The sequence below is a fragment of the Zalophus californianus genome, chromosome 2, assembly GCF_009762305.2.
Source record: "Zalophus californianus isolate mZalCal1 chromosome 2, mZalCal1.pri.v2, whole genome shotgun sequence".
NCBI lineage: Eukaryota > Metazoa > Chordata > Mammalia > Carnivora > Otariidae > Zalophus > Zalophus californianus.
Window position 1 is genome coordinate 51,562,759 of NC_045596.1, and position 14,475 is coordinate 51,577,233.

Genomic DNA, 14,475 nt, shown 5'->3' on the forward strand with positions numbered 1-14,475 from the left:
AGAAGAAAACATAATTTAGTAAAGTACAAAATTATTATGAAATAACCAGTGTGTTTTGTTTGACTTTTTATTCATTACTGCTTTGACCACTTTGAAATATTGCATCTGTATGCCTTTTATCTAAAATTTTATTTTTTATGTAGCAATAATGATGTCATTATATGAGGTTATTAAATGGTCATCTCAAAAATATATTTCTGAATCTTCTTTGTCCATAATATTCAATTTCTGGTTTCCAAACTGGAGAGACTACCAATTAAAATATGAATAAATACACAAGATATACAGAAGGTAAAAGAGTTTGTAACAGAGAAGCTTCAGTATATGAAGTTGATTTATATGGGCAAAAGAGGAAAATGTTTACTACAGAATATCATCTGAAAAAATATTCTATCTAAGCTCCCTCATTAGTTATGTTATTAAATCTCCCATCTCAAAATGTTATGTCTATCAAAATTCATGTTAGATATATTAGATATATAATCAGATATATTAGTATTCATTCATGTTAAATATATGGATTCATCAGGATTGCAAAATGTATGAGGATGAGAATTCTATTTAAACACCTCAAGCCAATACAAAATTTTTTTGACTCTCTGACTGTTCATATCAAACTTGCTAACTGAAATTTTTTTCTACCTCTGGTCGCTTTCATTGGCTTATGAAAAAACTCAACAATACTTCAAGATCTATAACAAAGGACAAATCCATGGCCATGTAAGAAAATATATTTCCTTTCTCTAAACACATATAGAATATTGTGTTCATGATGTATTTTATTGCTACACTAAAATCTTACAGCTATTTTGAGAGAGTGAAGTGAATAATAAAAGTGCATAAAGGATGGCACATAATAACACCCCAGGCAGTTCTAATTAACATTATTATATTATATTTAATATTTAATTGAATATTAAAAGTATAACAATGAATGCATTGATTTTACCACATTCCACTCTCTGATTAATAGGTCTATAACCAAGGGTGGGCTACATTATTCATAGAATTTTTTTTCTAATTTCTTCTATGCATATGGTTTACTAAATAAAAAAGTTCTAAGATTGAAGCACAGAATGATGATATTAATTCCCATTTGGGTAGTGCTGTAAAGAACAAAAGAACCTTAAAGAATCTGTATGAAAATTTCAAATATTTCATAACATTGTTCTTATTTGGAAGAGGTTATAAATATTTATAAAACAGTTTTTAGATAGGGTAATATATATTTATATACTTGAACATATACTTCATTTTAATATTGATAATTTAACTCTTATATTTGAATTATATTTTTTAAAACATGGTACTTTGTTTAAACGTTGTTCAGGTTTTATCTTACCACTACTTAAACACAAAGCAATTTTATATGTTGCTTGTCCCTGATAAGGATGCCTAAAATCCATATACTATTTTTTAGAGTATCAATTATTTGTCCACCCTTCATTTCAAGGACCATCTAATTTGGAAAAACAAATAATTTTCATGATCAATAACTCCTTAGAGTTCACTGTTGCTCAGCTCTCACTTGATGAAGGCATATTATCTTGTGTTTACATGCTAGTTGTTCCAACCATCTCTGAAGTCCTTGAGGACAAAGACCTGGTGTTATTGCAGTCTGCGTTTCAACACTAGTGCACCATATAAAATGTAATAATGTTTAATGTCACTTCTGTTGAAACAAAAATAAAGCTGTGAGTGCAAATTCATGTGAAAAAAGAAGTTTTTAAATCTGGTATGAAAAATCCTTCTCAAGTAGATTTCTGTGGAAAAGCTATGATTTCCTAGAATAATTTAAAAGAAAGTGCTGGGAATTGTGTAAGACTGTTGAATCACAGACCTGTACCTCTGAACAAATAATACATTGTATGTTAAAAAAAAAAAAAAGATAGCAGGAAGGGAATAATGAAGGGGGGAGATTGGAAGAGGAGACGAACTATGAGAGACTATGGACGCTGAGAAACAAACTGAGGGTTCTAGAGGAGAGGGGGGTGGGGGGATGGGTTAGCCCGGTGATGGGTATTAAAGAGGGCACGTACTGAATGGAGCACTGGGTGTTATACGCAAACAATGAATCATGGAACACTACATCAAAAACTAATGATGCAATGTATGGTGATTAACATAACATAATAATAAAAAATAAAATTTAAAAAGTAAATAAAAATAAAAGACATTCTTCTAATTTGATATATGCATTTTTTCTCTGAATTTGCAAATTTTCAAAACTAAGGTTATATTCTCTTGAAGGAAACCAACGTGTGGAAATGGGTTGTTATTGCAAGCTTTTAACAAAGGTTTTAATTTACTTTTTAAAAACTACATTTGACTTTCACATGTTAGAAAAGTGCTGATTTTAAATAAATCTTTGAGACCTGCCCTAGCTGGAGCAATTTTAGTCAAATACAGACGAAAAAAATAATTAACTATTAAATGATTCAGACAGTATTGCTCAATTAACCACAAGACTGTGCTTGATCAACTCCTCCAGGCCTTCTTTTGTACTCAGAACACAAAGAGAGAAAAATATGATAATTACCAGAGTATGTAAGACTTTCTGATTACTAAAATCGATGTCTCTGTAGCTTCATCAGGAAGTTTATTCATAGCTTCTATTTTTTAGCCAGTTTTAATACCTCTTAAAAAAGACAACTATCAACACAATAATTTATTCACTTTTACAAATCACAATTAATTGTGCAGATGGGAGACATAAGTATTCTGACATCTGAAATCCTGAAATTCTCTTCATTAATGTTTCTTTCTCATTAGAAGAAATTGATCTTAAAATGTTAAATAGACAAGGTAAGTGGTGTTTGTTAGTTGAATCAAAAATTTACTTCTAATTCCAACTGATTGTGATTGAGCTCTGGGTCATTATTACTGTATCCAACAATTTAAATCAATAGACTTTGAAAATGCTTTTCACATTCAAGTGAAATCTAGGATTTGCTTGAATTTGCTTCCTACACAGATACTGCAATATTACACAATAAAACTCTTTTTGTACTATTGCTACTTTCTAGAACTAAATTTTAGCTACTTTCTCAGGAACTCCTTGAAATGAACAGACGTCTTCAGAACACTGCTTATCCTGTTTAAAGAAATGAAAATTAAGGGATAAGGAAAAACAACAACCTCTCTGAAATTCATTTGACAGTAATTGCAATGATCATACCAAAAATTGTCAGTAAATTTTGTTTAGAAAAGAAATGTGTCCAGTAATAAAGACACAGAAAAACAGAATAAAAGATGAATTGAATAGAAATGAATAAATGCAGAGGCATGAAAACACACACACGCACATACAGATAAAATATCTGGTGCAGTTTTGCTAACTGGCATGAGCTTTTTGTTCCTGGTTTTTGGGACACAAGGAAGAGTACTAGCCTGGAGAATCATATTTTAAGATTGATTAATTCAGGAAAGTGAAAAATATTCCTCTAAGAATTTCCATTGGAAGTTTTTACATTAACAAATAGAATACATACTTGCATACACTGCATATATTTTACTCGGAATGGATAGGAAGTATTCTGAGTAAACAGATATTTTATAATAAGTAATCTTCTGATAGTAACTAAAAATATATTTATGATATATTTGTTCAACTTTATTGAGGTATAATTGACAAATTAAATGTTAAGATACTAAAAATGTGCCATGTGAGGATTTGATATACATATACATTGTTTGTTAAAAAATTTCCCCCATTGAGTTAATTAATGCATCTATCACCTCACATTTTTTGTCTTTGGTGAGGACACTTAAGTTCTACTCTCTTAACAAATTTCAATCATACAACACAGTGTTATCAGCTATAGTCATCAGGTTATACAATAGAGTCACTGACTTTATTCATCTTATAACTGAAATTTTGTACTATTTTACCCCCACCCCCCAGCCCCTGGAAACCACTTTTCTATTCTCTATTTCTAGGAATTCATTTTTTTTTATTCCATATAAACGTGATATCATGCTTTGTCTTTGTCTTTGTATTTGTCTTTCTCACTGTGACTTATTTAACTTAGCATAATGCCTTCCAGCTTCTCCATGTTATTTTAAATCGCAAAATTTCCTTTTTCTGGTTGCTGAATAATATTCCATGTTATATCACACACACACACACACACACACCAAATTTCCTTTATTCATTCAACTGTCAATAAACATTTAGGTGGTTTCCATACTTTGGCTTTTGTAAATAATGCTGCAATAAACATGGGGGTACAGATATTTCTTTGAGATCTCATTTTACTTCTTTTGTTTTTTTTTAAGATTTTTTATTTATTTATTTGACAGAGAGATAGCACAAGTAGGCAGAGTGGCAGGCAGAGGGAGAGGGAGAAGCAGGCTCTCTGCTGAGCAGGGAGCCGGACATGGGGCTCGATCCCAGGACCCTGGGATCATGACCTGAGCTGAAGGCAGCCGCTTAACCGACTGAGCCACCCAGGCGCCCCTCATTTTACTTCTTTTGGATATATACCTCAAAATTAGATGAATGGATCATATGATAGCTCTATTTTTTATTTATTTAATTTAATTTAATTAATACAATTTTATTTTCTATTTTTTTGAGAGAGAGAGATAATGCAAGTGGGTGGGGAGGGGCAGAGGGAGAGGGAGAGAGAGAGAATCTTAAGCAGGCTTCATGCCCAGCTAGTTTGAGGTGGGGCTCAATCTTACAACCCTGAGATCATGACCTGAGCTGAAATCAAAAGTCGGACGCTAAACCCACTGAGCCACTCAGGGACCCCTATTTTTTATGATAGTTCTATTTTTAATTTCTTGAGGAACCTCCATTCTGTCTTCCAAAATGGCTGTACTGATTTACATTCCCACCAACAGCTTACAGGGTTCCCTTTACTCCACATCCTGGCCAACACTTGATATCTTTTGTCTTTTTGAAGATAACCATTGTTAACAGTTGCAAGGTGATACCTTATTGTGGTTTTAATTTGCATTTTCCTGATAATTAGTGGTGGTGAACATCTTTTCATGTCTGTTGAGCATATGTATGCTTTCTTAGGAAAAAATACCTATTTTAAGCTCCTTTGCCCTTTTTTAAATTGGATTATTCTTTTGCTTTGAGTGGTATGAGTTCCTTGTATATTTTGTAAATAAACCCCTTAGTGGATACGTGGTTTGCAAATATTTTCTCCCATCCATAGGTTGCTTTTTCATTTTGTTGATGATTTCCTTTGCTGTGCAGATTTTTTTTTTAAGTTTGATGTAGTCCTGCCTTACAATTTTAAGTAGAAGAGGAAAAAAATGACAATGATATAGAAAACTGTTTCTCTGTTTTTCTCTTTGCTGTAAGTTATTCTAATGATAAAAGGATGTTTAGTAATGAACTGACAAAATCATGAAATGATTTTTATCATTTAAATTACCTTTTTAAAACAAGATTTAATCATTTCAATTTGTTTCATTGAATGCACTTCTCAAAATAGGTTGTGTCACAAATGTGGTTCAAAACAACACACGCTTATTTTCCACACACACACTATATGTATATCACAGACCAGCTGATGGATCTACTGCACATTTTCCTCACTCTGGGATCTACAGTGAAGAAGCAGACATCACATGGAACATCGCTTATTTCCAAGGCAGAAGTTAAAAAAAGAAAAGATGGTAAATTAGATTAAGTTCTGAAAGCTTCCCTCAGGAAATAAGTGCATGCTTCTGACCTTCATTTTACAGCACAAAACAAGTTACTTCAAAGAAGTAGGCAAGTTTAATTTTACCAATCTCCTGTGTGAGGACCTGCCAAAAATTCTTAATAAACAGTACTAATGAAGGGTTTACCCTTTTGATCATCAAATATTTGGCCCTCTAGCCCTTACATTTCAAAGTACACACACAGCATGTCCTCATCTATGCATTCATCCTCTTGATGTGTAGATATAGATAGGTTATATGTTATATATTTTAAACATTATTGTAGTATCATAGTAGTAGGAAAATATGAGTTCCTTTAGCATGTGGGCGATGGGGAGATATGAAATATAATTCAGTTTTCCTCCTTCACATAAAGTGTATGCTTTCCATCTTTGACCAAGACATTAGCTTCTTGGGCACACGAGAGAAATAAAAATGGTCAGATCATCAGATGTTAAATAAATATAAGATCAACTATTTTTTTCAGGTTCTTTATCTTTTTGTTATTCCTTTTTTTTAGTTTTTATTTTAATTCTAGTTAGTAACATACAGTGCTATATTAGCTTCAGGAATGTAATATACAATATTCAATAATTCCATACAAGATCAACTATTTTTTACATGAATTATAAAATTACTCCTATCACGAACATGTCATGCAGTGTATAGTGTCCATAAAATCGTGACTGCAAATGATAATCAGAATTTCTTTTTCAATGAATATGGCAGACAGCTTAGCCTCTGTTCCTCATGGTACAAAAGTGACAACTATGAGGCATAGCAGGATTATTTTCCCCATTGTACAGCTATCATTTCTTGAAAAATAACTTCTTTCAAAGTTAATAAGTTTCTTTCAAAAGTAGTTTTGAAGGACATAGGCTTCTAGAGTGCACTTTTCTCACAGGCTTAAATGTAGAAAAAGCAACCATATAATTTATAATCCCAGTGCAGACAATTTTAAGTCTAAACAAAATGTTATTATTAAATACAGTACAAAGCAGGGATAAAAAAGTGTAATACAGGTAAGGAAATTCTACCACTTCTCTTCTGGACATAAGGTGTCTTAAATAGATATGATGGACCTTAAAGAAACTGAATGTTATTGAAACCTAGAACTTGGATCAATTTCAATGCTTGGTATATACTATTTGCTATTCTTTCATCTATACTTTGATATAGATTATCATTTTTCGTCACTGAAGTGTGTTTGCTCCTAGTGTAATGTTGTAACTAAATCATTTATCTCATTTTTGTTTTAAATTAATATGTAATGGAGAAATAGCATTGAAAACCATTAAGAATACTGCTAGCAATCATAACTAATATCACTGAATGCTTAATAAGAGTCCACCACAGTTCCAAGACCTTTACCTTTATTAAGTAATTTAATTAACATACCATCTTTATGGCTTTAGATATAACATTATCTTCATTTTACACACAAGAAATGTAGCTCCAAGTGGTTAAGTAATTTATCTGGGTGACACAGCTAACAAGTTGCAAGAATGGATTTTGAATGCAAATAACCTGGTTCAAAACGTATTCTTCACCATGGTACATGACATAGAGGGGGTGAAAAAGGTGAAGGTAGAGGAATGGAGGAAAATACATTGAATATTTATCATTATAAGCACTGCTTTATGATCTATACAGATAGGCACCTGATCATAAGCAACCTTATGAAGTAAATGACACTGAGATTTTTTAAAAGGTGAAAAAATTGTGGTCATGAAATATGAATGTCCTCCTGAAGTTATACAACCAGTCACTTACCTAATATGGATTAAAAAAAAAACAACACTTGAGAAAGTATTCACTGTCACGTCTTGCTGTTCATGATATTTATTCCAAGCATTATATTTTGGATATTTATTATACAAATCAATCATTAGCAGTTATACAAATGCAAATAGAATTTATTAACATAAAAGGATCCAAGCTAACAACTAATATGATATGGTAAATATGTGTGGAGTTTGTTGTTTCATTCAAAAGTATTAACTGAGCACCAACTATGTACCAGTAATTTTTCTATGTGTCAGAGTGGAAAAACTCTCTTTCTCTCTTTCTTTCTCTTTCTCTCTCTCATTTTATTTTAAAATAATAGCCAGCACTTACATAGCATCTTATATGCACCAGGAACTTTTCTAAACAGTTAAATCATGTGAAGTCCTAACAACCCAGAGTTAGGTACTGTTATCCCAGTTGACAGAGCAGAGACTAATGCACTTAGATGTGAAGAGATCTGTGTCCTGTCCCATAGCCAATAAGAAGCAGAACTGGGTTAATTATTAAGCAGTTTTATACCTGGAAGCACTTTCTAAAATACTATGTCACAATGGCACACATTGAACTAATATTCAATTATAACTAATATTTAAGAAATAAGACAGAGAATAAAGAAATACATATGTGATATATCCGAGGATGATAAGTTCTAAGAAGAAAACATAAAGGAAGTAAGAGATCCGAATAATGGAAAGAAGAAATATGATTTTGATAGGAAGAACAAGATCTATGAGCAAAAGCCCAAGCTAGATAGCAAACTATGAAGATAGCTTGAAGAGGATCCTTCCAGACAGAAGTAGCATCAAGGACAGAGACCCTGAGGGACAACAACATCCAGACTATTTGAGAAACAGCAAGCAGGCCAGTGTGTTCGGAGCAGAGTGAGGTAGGAACAGCGTGGTTAAACACATGACCAGAGAGATGAAGTTGGGAAATAATGAATAACCTTCTAGAATATGGGAGAGTACCTTGGATTTTCTTCTGAGTGATATATGTGGCTGTTGGAGGGTTTCATCAGAGCAGTGACATGATATAACTCAAATTTTAAAGAATCAATCTGGCTTCTGTAAATTGAAGACACACTAGGTGACAATTAAAATGGTAATGCAATAATAAGTGATTCACCTATAATAATAAATTCCAAGTTCTATTTCACCAGGTGATACTGTGGAACATGTGTGAGCTCTAAGTACAGCAGATACAAACTCTAGTATATTTACTGTTTTGCTACATATTCCATGGGTGTTGGATGAAGACCCACATAGATCAGTCGGTATGTTAGAAGTGATAATGATTTGAATTCAGATGGTAAAGTCCAGAGATATATTGTGTATAGAATAAAATGATTTATTGATTGATTGAATGTAGTACAGACAGGGAGAAATTCTAGAGAATGGAAGCAGATTGATAAGCTAAGATGAGACTTTCTCTGTCAGCTCATTAAAGAATTATCTCCACACATGAATTCTCTACTAATGGAAACACTTTGATCATCTTGCAATCACTTGCTGAGTGTTAGTGTCTTCAACCTCCTAAATGAATAACCATGAGACAACAGCAGGGACCCATCTGAAAAAATAGCACTTTCCATCACACATGCATTATGTATTATAGTACTCCACATGTTGGTCCCTCCTTTTAGGATGGATGTGATGGTGGATGATGTGAGTATTTGGAAGAGATGTAATCTGGCAGAGTGGATATGTTGTCATTTTGTGCAGAAGCAGAGCTAAGCTGTGAGTTCAGATTTTTTTTTTCTATTATAGCACAGTATAGACCCAAGAAGAAATAGCTTGAAAATTAAGTATTTTAGTGAAATTGTATTTACATATTTGAATCATGACATACTTGGACCATTAATTTAAGTTAGAGGAATTCTATTGCCAACAAAGTCCTAAGAAGACATTATGTTCCCCTGAAACTAATAATACAGTATATGTTAACTAAATTGAATTTAAATAAAAATGTTAAAAAAGAAGATATATCTATGCAATGCCAGAAATGCTGATTGAAAGTAAAAGCAAATAAGTACATTTATGGATTTCCTTTTTTATAGTTGTAGAAAAATGTACTTGATTTTTTTCTTCTCATTTTGAAATGAAGCAGATTTCATTTTAGCATTCAACAACTCAGGGTTTGTGGCTGTTCTTGCTGTTTATATGCTTCTTATAATGTCGAGTTAAAAGAATTCTACATAAAATATCTCTTAAGACAAAAGTAGTTTCTCAGGAATTTTAGTGTGAAAGCTCTTTGAAATCTTCCTCTCTGTGAAAAAGAAGTAGCATATCTTCTGAATGTCTCAGGGATTCTATGTTAAAGTCCTTATTAAATTAAATTCAGATTACAAATGGATTTTATTAAATGTTAATGAGAAACAGATAATAAATATTCAGTGGCACACAGACCAGTACTGACAAATGAAGGACTCAGTTATATAGCCAGTATTTCATCAGATATTTTGCTAAAAGAAATTACAATTACATTACATTTTTATTTTTAAGAAATCAAATAGCCAATAATTGAAAAGTCAGAAATGTCCAAACATGAAGTAATATTAAATGTTTATTTTGGAGGCAGTGAAAATGTGTATTAAGGAAACTTAAACTGCAATAAAAAAAAGACAGGTGATAATTAATTCACACTTTTCACAAAATGATGTTAAAATGATGAGTTTATAAGAAGGCAGAGGTACAGCATTCTTGACTTAAGAGTAAGATCAATTCTCAACTAAAATATCCAATATGTTGATGTAGTAGGCAGTTCACAATAAATCTCTCTAAAAGAGAACTAACTTCTCATAGGAAAATAAATGAGTGTGACATTCATAGGCTTTATGTGGTGACAGACTGGTGGGCTCAGGTTACTTAGTTGAATCCCAGTAGATCAACAAGGATTGAAAATTATTTGATGACTGTCAGTTTAAAAAGCCACTAATAAAATATAACATACTAATGTTACAGAGCCCGAAAAGTTTGCACATTTGAAACTCTTAAGTGGGTAGAGAATTCATCTTTGCCTTCCTTCCCAAATTCTCCAGAGGTGTCTCTATAGCTAAATGCCTTCAGTTAAAGCTTGAAAAGCTGAGGATAGAAGGTATTTAGAGGAGATAATTTCTACTTTAGAAGATTGCCCTTTAATATTAGAGATGTCCTCGGGATGATTCGTCAGTGTGTCGGGACTCTTTATAACTGGAGAAGGTTTCTAAAGATGCTCTCAATTTCTGCAGTAAAAAAGAAAATCATCCACTTGGTCTTAGCAGCTCGTTAATGCCTCTATTTTGGCTTGTGTCATATTATCTTGTGTTGGACTACTTACATGTGATTATCCATCAAAATACAGAGAATGTCTGAAGAGGAGGGAACATTTTTTTGTTTTGTTTTGTTTTGGTTTGGTTTTCACACTAGTGTTCCCAGGATCTATTACAGTGGAAGACTGGTATTCTTCAATGTATATGAAAGAAAGAAAGAAAAACAGAAAAGAAGGAAGGAGGGAGGAAGGGAAGAGAAAGGTGATATTCTGGGGTTCTGACCTTGCAAGATATTCTTGTAGGAACTTGATGATCCATTGAACACACTTTAAGGGCAATATCAAGTTCAAACAATGACTGCCTCCAAGCTTCCGAGCTCTTATCATGTAGTCATATAAATAGCATAGTTTTCACAGCAGATGGTAAGATGCAGTGTAAGCATACGTGAATCTAAGATCACTCACATTTATGTAAAATTACACAAATTCTAACAGAAATACAAATTTCATCACTGCTATATTCTATGTTGTTAAGAAGCACAAATGTGTATTGTGAGGATATTAAAATGCTTAAATCGTATCAATGTCAGTTTCCACTTTCTGCAATATTATGCCTTCAGACCTCTTGCCCTGTAGCCTTTAGTTAATTAAAAAACAAAATGAAGCAAAAAATGGAATGTTGAATTCTTAGTTTGCCTTAATTTACTCCTCATTTGTTAAATACTACTATTATGAGTAATAGTACAGGAAAGAAATTTGTTACTGGATAATTTTGAGCATTACAGTCTATAAAAGGAACAATTAAAAAAAGTATGTTGTATTTAAATAACATTAAGGTCACAGCAACAGGTTCAGTAATGATTTTGAGAGGTCTTTATTGGACTAGCCAAAAGTACCAGTAAAATGTTAATCTGGACAAGGTACACGCCTAAAATATAATTTCTTTTAATTTATTTGGAATCAAAGAATCAAAGAAAAGCACAAAAATACCAAAACAAAATTATTTCTCAGAAGTACGTTATGTTAAGCACAACTTTTAATCTTTTTTGTTTGAACTGTTAGATCATGAAAGAACTAAAAACTCTTTCATCATGAACTGTCTGATAACTAATACACTCTGCTCATCTTCAGGTTTTGTCAAGAGTTACCTAAGCTAAGATATTGCTGCTTTGGCATCTGTTTTGTTTGACCAAGCAGCCTGCGGTGACCTTCACCTGACACTAGCCCTTCAGACAAGAACATGCCCAAGAGAGCAGACCTCAGAGTCACAAGTAAATGTCCATTCTGATAGGACTTTTTCAACAACCCTTGGGACTAACAGTCCCCCCTGTTTCCCAATGACTTTTCTTAATGTGCGCCTAAGATAAGACTTCCTTGGGGCTTACCAAAAGCCCCTATTTTGGTCTGAATTGACTAACTCGGCCTTAAACCAGGAACCCCTAGCACTCCACTCACACATCCTAGTAAAGGCATGGGCCTCAGGTCTTGTCTGTCTATATCGGAACCCCATCTTCTCTCACCTCCCTGTGTAGCTCCTTGAAGCCTGCTGGATACTTTCCTCCAGAACCTGTGAGGAATAAACTTCTCTATTTTCATTTCTCTTGCGGTCTGCTGTCGAACCTCGGCTCACCATCTACCACCCTGTGCTCCACTTAGTGTGTGTTAATTTGACAAATTCGTAACAGGTTTATATACAGAAGATTGCCTTGATTCATTACAAGTTCAAAGAGCAAAATCCCTGTTAAACCAATATTTCACATAACTGAAATAAAATAGTAATGGAATATCATATTCCTTTTACCTTTAATATCACATTTTGTTCTATTGTACCCGGATATATACGTTTGTCTAAACTATGTGGACCATAACCACATTTGATAGAATCTATGGTATATTTATTACATAATTATTCTGTTTTGTTACATAAAGGGTGTTGTCCAGTAGAGATTAAATTAGAAATATATGTGCATATGCATATATTTATTACTTTAGGCTCAGTTGTATCCAAAGATGTGCCCAGTGATTTATATTTGATTTAAATTGTTTTTTACTTACTCCCCCATGAGCATGCACATACAGAAAGAAAAAAATAAATAACATCAATACTTTTATTACGGTGTGAAAATTTTGTTAAACCTTCCTTCATTTTATAGTTTTTAATATATTTAAATGATGTGAAAACTTTTATATTATGTTTACATCTGTAGATTTTAATTTCTTAGCAATATTCCACGCTCTGGGCCATAGGCATTTCCTTATGGAAATCCCTACAAGAAGATGGCATTCGTTCAGATGACTCCAGTGACATAGCTTGTCTCAGTAAAATTTAAGAGAAGAGAAAATAAGGACATTGCCCAATGTCACAAGCTGGTTAAGTATGAGAGGTGGCTGAGTATCTTCAAAATCAAAGCAGAGCCCAGGATACTCAGCTGCCTCCCAAGTGTGGCAGTCCTGAACAGGCTCCCAAAAGATTTGCTTCTCAGTTTGACTGAGCTCTCTGTCTTCAGTCTTTCTATTGTCCATTCTATCTTCCACATTGTTACCAGATTTAATTTGATGAATGTAGTATCTTAAAATACTATCCCCCTGATTTGAATGGAAAGAAAAAGTCCAGATGCTAGAAAGTCAGCTAGGCCTCTACCCTCAGTTCCAGCCAAACCTTCCCTTCTGTTTGCTCTAATTTGTATCATCACACCATCGACTTAATTACAGTAAGCAAGAAAGCTTGTTACTTTTCAGCTTCTTTGCCTTTGATATGTTAATTCTTCTTCCTGGAATGCTCTTTGTCCACCATTCATGCTATTTATATATGAACTGAAGTATAGTTGACATACAATATTATATTAGTTTCTGGTGTATAACAGAATGATTAGGCAATTATATACATTATGAAATGCTTACCACAATAAGTGTAGATACTATCTGTCACAATACAAAGTTATTCCAATATTACTAACTATATTCCCTATGCTGTAATTTTCATCCCTATGACTTATTTATTTTTTACCTAGAAGTTTGTACATCTTAATCCCCTTCACCTATTTTGCTCATCACCCCACCCTCTGACAACCACATTGGTCTCTGAATTTATGAGTCTGTTTCTCTTCTTCGTTTTGTTTTTTAGATTCCACTCATAAGTGAAATAATATGGTATTTGTCTTTGTCTCACTTATTTCACTCAGCAAAATATCCTCCAGCTTCAACCATGTTGCAGCAAATGCTAAGATTTCATTATTTTTCATGGCTGAGTAATACTCCAGTGTTTGTGCATGCATGCGTCTGTGTGTGTGTGTACCACATCTTCTATATCTATTCATCTATTCCTGGACACAGGTTGCTTCCAGACCTTGGATATTGTAAATAATGCTGCAATAAGCATAAGAATGCATGTGTGTGTGTGTGTGTGTGTGTGTGTGTGTATATGTGTGTGTGTATTAGTCTTTTTGTTTCCTTGGGTAAATACCCAGTACTGGAATTATTGGATCATATAGTATTTCTATTTTCCACACTGATTGCACCAATTTAAATTCCCACAAATAACGCATGAGGGTTTCCTTTTTTCCACATCCTCACCAACATTTGTTATTTCTTATCCTCTTGATACTAGCCATTCTGACTGGTTTGAGGTGATACTGTGATTTTGATTTGCATTTTCCTGATGATTAGTGATGTTGAGCATCTTTTCATATGTCTATTGACTGTGTTCTTTGGAAAAATGTCTATTCTGGCCTCCTGTCCATTTTCTAACTGGATTATTTGTTTTTTTGTATTGAGTTG

The 14,475-nt window shown here is 33.1% G+C and overlaps 1 protein-coding gene across 2 annotated transcripts in view; it reads right to left on the bottom strand.

The window, feature by feature from the left end:
• The window catches only part of TECRL (trans-2,3-enoyl-CoA reductase like), a 111,381-nt gene that overhangs the window by 84,275 nt on the left and 12,631 nt on the right, over positions 1-14,475 (bottom strand). The window lies entirely within an intron of this gene.